This window comes from Triticum aestivum, chromosome 4D, assembly GCF_018294505.1.
Source record: "Triticum aestivum cultivar Chinese Spring chromosome 4D, IWGSC CS RefSeq v2.1, whole genome shotgun sequence".
Taxonomy (NCBI): domain Eukaryota; kingdom Viridiplantae; phylum Streptophyta; class Magnoliopsida; order Poales; family Poaceae; genus Triticum; species Triticum aestivum.
Genome location: NC_057805.1, coordinates 64,863,884 through 64,870,666, shown reverse-complemented (window position 1 = coordinate 64,870,666; position 6,783 = coordinate 64,863,884). Strand labels below are relative to the sequence as shown.

The window sequence follows — 6,783 nt, the reverse complement described above, 5'->3', positions numbered from 1 at the left end:
GGATGTGGCATCTTTCTTTGTTTTATTTCGTTTTGCACTATGATTATAGGCCCTAGTGACCCTAAGGCTTTGGTACTTTATTGTTAATAAGATGACTGCATGCATGGATTGATGCAGAGGCTGGGGTTTTCCTCCTTTTCCAAAAAAAAAGAAGAGAGAGGGAGAGATATGTGTGTAGTGTAGCTGCCAAATACACGAATTGTTCCGGTGGAGTTCGATATATGTTTACACGCCAACACGCGACGGCGATAAATCCGCAGTCCACATCAGTACACAGTATCTACAATTGAACAAATCAACATCATTTTCATTTCACATGGACGGATTGCAGTTTCGTCGAGTTTACGTTTGTCGGCATTACACGAATGAATACGCAGGAATCAAATGCTAGAGAAAGAAGGAAAAACAGAGCAGAGCTTCCAAAGATGAAGAGACCTCGCACAGTTCCAATACAGAATTGAGATTCCACTTCAAATCCTCCCGTGGTCACGCGCACGGCGCACGGCTGCTGGGCCGGTCGGTCTAGCTGGTAGCTCCACCGCCGGCGAGGCATGGACAGCTGGAGATCAGAGACGGAGACGAAAGCAGAAGCGTTAGACACAGCTCGAGCGTTTTTAGCTCCAAATAATTTGCTGAAATATATGCTAGCTGTCGTACAATTTGGCCAAGAAGCTCGGTTTAGCCGGCGGCGCTGCCGTGTTCTGCTCGTGGTTCGACGGGCGGCCGACGAAGTAATCTTGTTTGAGCAACAGAAGACGAACAGAGATTTACTAACAAAATCATGGTTTACATAACATACTCAAAGCGTTGCGCGCACATACCACCAGGGGTATTCAGCGCAGCTGGAGCAGGCTCAGGGACGGCCTGCGGCGGTTCTTTCTCCTTGGTCTCGTCGGTGTTTACCGGACGGCCGATGAAGTAGCCTACAGTAGTCACACACAAGCACCAGATTTACTTTAGCAAAACAGCCGGCAAAGGCCGATGGGAGGCAACCGAAATCTTGGTTCAGGCCATCAGATAAACTCATGGTTTTGCTAATTAATCCACCTCTCCGGCTCTCCCAGAGGTGGATCGACGAGTTGACCGAACTTTCATTTCACAGAGAGCAGAGCGAGCTACGGGAACATCGGATGGATACGTACCTCCAGGAGGAGCATTGCCCTGGCCGTCGCTCATGGCGGATGGACGGTTCTCCGGCTGGGATCAGCTGCTTCCCTCTCTCTGTGCTCGCCTGTGCCTATCCTCTCCCGGCGAGACGAGGCGACGACCGGCCTGCCGTGCTATATAATCAGGTCGCTGCTACTTGGTAGTACACTTCGGTAGGAGCGCGAGAGGGAGAGAGATAATAGAGAAATGGAGATGCTTTCCCCCCAGGCTGGCAATAATTCAGTCCGAAAAGAATATATAGCCACCAAGGAGGAGCCCACGAGGCGACGACCCGGGACGCAATGCAAGTCTTCTCCTCAGGCTCGTGGAAGGTGAAGAAGTGGGAAAATATCCAGCAGACAGAAAGCCAGCAAGGCAGCAACAGCAACCGCAGTCAGGAAACAAACAAACAAACTGGACCTCGCCATGTCGGCACACATCGCAGGCTCCAGCTCGTCTTCGCTTGCACACGGTGAAACGCCAAGGTGGTGAACTGAACAGAGCCGAAAAGGCCGCGCCTAGCTTGGATAGCTTGGATCGACCTACTAGACTCGGTCGTCCATTGTTCTATGCTCTCTTCTTCATTTATCCTTGTTGATGTCAAAAACTAATACCAACTTCGCAACTGTGGTAGCCATTGATAATGCAAAATTTTGTTGTTTTCTGCGGGTTGTGCGGTCGATGATTGCAAGTTGCTGCTTTTCTCTTTCTCTTTCGCATGCGTCCTCTTGCCTATATTTTAATCTGGAGGAAGAAATAATATATTTTTTTGTCCAACTTAGCATATTGCCATATTCAATTCAAGATTCAGAACCTTCCTTTCTCCTGATTGCACTTGGAAAATTAGTCGTCAAGAAAGAAAAGGCACAACCCAGCTCCCGTGTCATCTCTGTGGCGACCTGTGGGCGCAAACCCTAGCCCCGACAGTGGCTCCTCCATGTACTACGTGTGCCGGCGTTGTTGTCAGCTTCATCCGCGGTGGTGGTGGGTCTGGTGGGTCTCATCCCTGAATGGCGCGATGGGTCGCAAGAGACGGACAAAATCACTGTTTTTAACCTTTAATGATTAGAGCAACTCCAATGGACCCATTTCGTCCGCCGCCGTCCGTTTGGGTCGGCGCGAACAGAAAAGTCGGCTCAACGTGCCGACCCAAACGGACGCGCGTCCGCTTTTCGTCCGCGGGCGACCCATTTTTGAGCCGGATTTGCGTCGGCGCGGACACGCGACGGACGCGCGCACGCTTGCCTTCTCCTTTCCCCGGGCCCGCTGGTCGGTGGCTCATTTGCCTCCCCCCTCACCCCAGCCAAACAGCAACCCTCGCCCGCCTCCTTCGTCGCCGACGCCGCCGCCCTATTTTGCCGGTGACTCTGCCAGCTGCCGCCGCCTCCACATCCGCCCAGCAACGCCGCTCACTTCCCCCGTCGCCCGCCACCGCCGTCTTGCCGCCGGGGAGCAAACTGCTTCCCACCGCCGCTCCGCTGACCGCACAGCCGCCCCGCGACCAAGAGGCCGCCTCGCCGCCCCGGCCACGCTCGACGGATGCCGGCCCACTCGTCGGACGTCGGCAGGGCAGCTAACTGGTCCGTGCGCGCCGCGACTCCCCTCGCCGGCCGTCTCCTTCTTCGACGCCCGCAAGCTGTTCGACAGTTTGCCAAGGTACGAAAATGGACTCCGCCGACGAGTTCTTTTTCCACAATTTTCTTTGTGACTCCGACGAGGAGGAGGAGATATTGGTTGCCGTGTTGGTCCATCACCACCTCAACAGCCAGCGGCCGTTGTTCCGTGGCTCCATTCCGGGCCACCTTCCGGCGTTGAATCGCAACCGAGAGAGCGGGCATTTCCTTCTTTGGAAGGACTACTTTGATACAACAAACCCGTTGTTCAAACATCAAAAATTCCGCCGCCGTTTCCGTATGAGTAGGGATCTTTTCAACCGTATTGGAGAGGGGGTGGTCGGCTATGATGACTATTTCAAGTGCAAAGAGGATGCCGTCGGCAAGATCGGTTTCTCCTCTTATCAGAAATGCACTGCCGCCATCCGAATGCTTGCATACGGAGTGCCCGGTGATCTCATTGACGAGTACGTCTGTATGAGTGAGTCTACATGCCTAGAGTCCCTGTATAAGTTCTACAAGGCTGTTATTGCTGTCTTTGGCCCTGAGTACTTGAGAGAGCCGACAGCTGAAGATACAGCCCGTTTGCTGGGGATGAATGCCAGAAGGGGCTTCCCAGGGATGCTTGGCAGCATAGACTGCATGCACTGGGAGTGGAAGAACTGTCCTTCTGCTTGGCAAGGGCAGTATAAGGGACATGTCAGGGCTTGCATTGTCATATTAGAGGCCGTGGCGTCTCAAGATCTCCGGATCTGGCACTCTTTCTTTGGCATGGCTGGATCACACAATGATATCAACGTGCTTAAGCGCTCGCCGGTGTTTGCTAGGCTTGCCGAAGGCAACAGCCCACCGGTGAACTTTACTGTCAATGGACACAACTACGACAAAGGATACTACCTGGGTGACGGTATCTATCCTCAGTGGACCACTATTGTCAAGACAATACCCAACCCTGTCGGAGAGAAGAGGAAAAGATTTGCCCAGGAGCAAGAGAGTGCTAGGAAGGATGTCGAGCGTGCCTTTGGTGTTTTGCAATCTCGACGGGGCATCGTTCGGTATCCTGCTAATACCTGGAGCACGCAGAAACTGTGGGAGGTGATGACTGCTTGTGTGATCATGCACAATATAATCATAGAAGACGAGCGCCCAGAACGTCTGTACGATCAAGGGTTTCAGTTTCAGGGTGAGAATGTTGTGCCTGAGCATGGAGTAGTGGCAACATTTGAACAGTTCACCCTGTTTTCCATGCACGAACAGAACACATTGAGGTTGATTTTCATTTTGTCAGAGAAAGAGTAGCTCGGAAGTTGCTTGAGATCAAGTTTATTTCTACAGGACATCAACTTGCAGATGGGTTTACAAAACCCCTTACCATGAGAGGGTTGGATAAGTTCACGTACAATCTCAACCTTGGCAAAGCTTCTTGAGGTTCAGATTGAGGGGGAGTGTTAGAATAAACTGTATAGAGATAGGAATATTGTTTAAACTTGTAATCCTCCTCTATCTTTACTTATCTCCCGTATCCCTCTGTAACGATCTCTCCTGATCGATCTCGGTCTCTTCCACAACTTGTACGCCAAGGCTATTGCCCAATATATATCAATGCGGCCCGAGACAAAGGGTTCAACGCTTCCAACTTATTTTACAGCCCCACCACCGTCGGCCCCCGGATTTAGCCCGGCAGCGTCCCCCGACGATGGCGGAGGGATGGGAGAAGGGAGTGCGCGCCCCAGCGGCTAGGGTTTGGGTGCTGCCCGAGTAGCCCTAGCGGGGTCGACACGGGGGCTGCTGTGGCACCCCGGCTCAAAGAAACCGGAACGCCCCGTATTCCAGCCCAGAGATCGGGGAGAAGTCTTCTGGAATACGGCACTGCTTAGCATAGAACAAACCAGCTTTCTATTATTACATGAATATGATTACAAGGTCTCCGATATTACAATGAATAACATCGGCACGCCGACACTACGCCATCCTCAGTTGCTCTATGCAAGCAGCAGAAGAACTTCTAGCAGCGGAACAACGACGACGGTGGTGAACTCCACTCCACAGGGACTCTGGCTGGAACGTTTATCCTAGCTCGCGAACACAGGAACAACACCAAACAAGCAAGCAATCCAGGCACGACCTGCAAACTAGCATGACACGCCAGGTCAGTACATTGAATGTACTTGCAAGCTCACAATAACCAGAAGCATTCAAGACAAACAACAGCATGGCAATTACAGGTTAAACAGGAATTAACATGAGATCCTCATAACAACATGACATGAGCAACATGAACATGATACAGCTAGAACAACATGAGCATGGCATGAACATATGAATCTGACGATACTAGCATGCAACATGATGACACTATATGCACTATTTATTCTGCTCGGATTACTACGTAACCATCACATGCATCACTTACCAATCTCAGACATCACACGATTATCTCAGGATCAAATCAAGCTTGGTATAAACAATACCATAGTAATCATTAAATGACCACAAGGAGCTTGATCATTACCCACGATTCTCGCACAACATCACGAATATCCAACAACTCGGTATCGTCGATACCACGGTGATCATTCCGGCGATCACAACCATGACCAACACTTGGTCTCAAACGGTGATCTTTCCGGCGATCACAACCAACTTATCTCATCAGCAAACCGGGGTTGTCATTAATCAAGTTATTATTAATACTATTGACTCACAGTGTGACCGGCACGAACTGGGCCCTTATCCGCGGGCGCGGCTATCGATAGATTTAATATACACTCTGCAGAGGTTAGTACACTGTACCCACACTACGGAACTCATGGCCTCGCATTCCCATTCGGGTGGACCAATGGCGTTCCGACAAAACCGATCTACTGCCATGACACTCTCCCGGCCACTCCGACTCACTCCCCACTGGGCTAGTCCTGGGTGGCCCCGTGTCTACCAAAGACACAACGACCACCGTCGTGGCCAAAACGTCCCTCACCGGGACTGGATCCATAACAACAACAACGGGCACACAAGGCTTACGTCCGCCTACCTAATCAGGGTAGCGCGCCCATAACCTTCCCTAGTTGGAGGCACCGGCAAGAGGCACGACAATAGACCGAGTTAGGACCTTCCCATAAAGGTAAGCGTGGTTGCACTGGTCAGTTCGATATGGTGGAACCATGACTCAGCCAACAGTTGTTCAAGTTCAATTTAATCCGGTTAAACTTGAATGCAATATGCTGAGCCATGATAAAATAACATGATGCATTTACAAAGCATGAGCATGATATCAACATAAGCACGGGATGCAACATAACTATCCACCATATCAACTATGAATAATCTCCAACTAAACATGGCATAATGACGAGCATAAATATTACCAGTGCAACACTACTCATAGCATAACATGACCACTAGCATCAACCATAAATACCATGCAAGAACACATCAATAACATTACCGAGTAACACTTAACCAACTAACAGCAAAGGAACAACGCATATTAACAGTACTCGGCAACCGATGTTAGTCATGCACCGAAGAACATGACCAACCCAACATGTACTACTATCAAGCATGGCAATATGAAAGTAATACTAGCAACTAGCAGGGCCTGACAACCAGGTGCATAACAACATAGCAAGGAAGTAAGCACTAACCCAGAAGCATTACCGAAACAATGATAACCCTATTTTAAACAAGCAAACATTTAATAAATATTCAAGTTGAAAACCATGGCTACTGCATGACTATCATGCAAGTGGGTATTGTGGCTTGCCTGGGGATGAAGAAGGCACCGGGAAGAAGTGCGGTGAAGCCGCGGAAAGTTTTGCCAGAAACAGTTCTCTCTTGGAGGGGCTGTTTACGTGCAAGGGCAAAAAGGTCATTTCCAGTATGTCATACCATAGTGAAAATGAAACCGCAGAACGGGCTCGACGAAACGAAGAAGTGGGCTTTGGTTTCACCTTAATCGGAGTCTCGAGCAAAAAGATATGATAGTTTTTCTTGCAGGGACCCATCTGTAATACAAATTTTTACA

General features: G+C 50.1%; 1 long non-coding RNA gene across 1 annotated transcript; it reads right to left on the bottom strand.

The window, feature by feature from the left end:
- Positions 1–281: 281 nt before the first annotated feature.
- On the bottom strand, positions 282–1,449 carry LOC123096235 (uncharacterized). Its single transcript, XR_006446512.1, has 4 exons — positions 1,143–1,449; positions 822–923; positions 658–736; positions 282–559 (listed from the first exon to the last, which is right to left on the bottom strand). It is a non-coding gene; the product is annotated as an uncharacterized lncRNA (long non-coding RNA).
- Between the last annotated feature and the right edge of the window lie 5,334 nt (positions 1,450–6,783).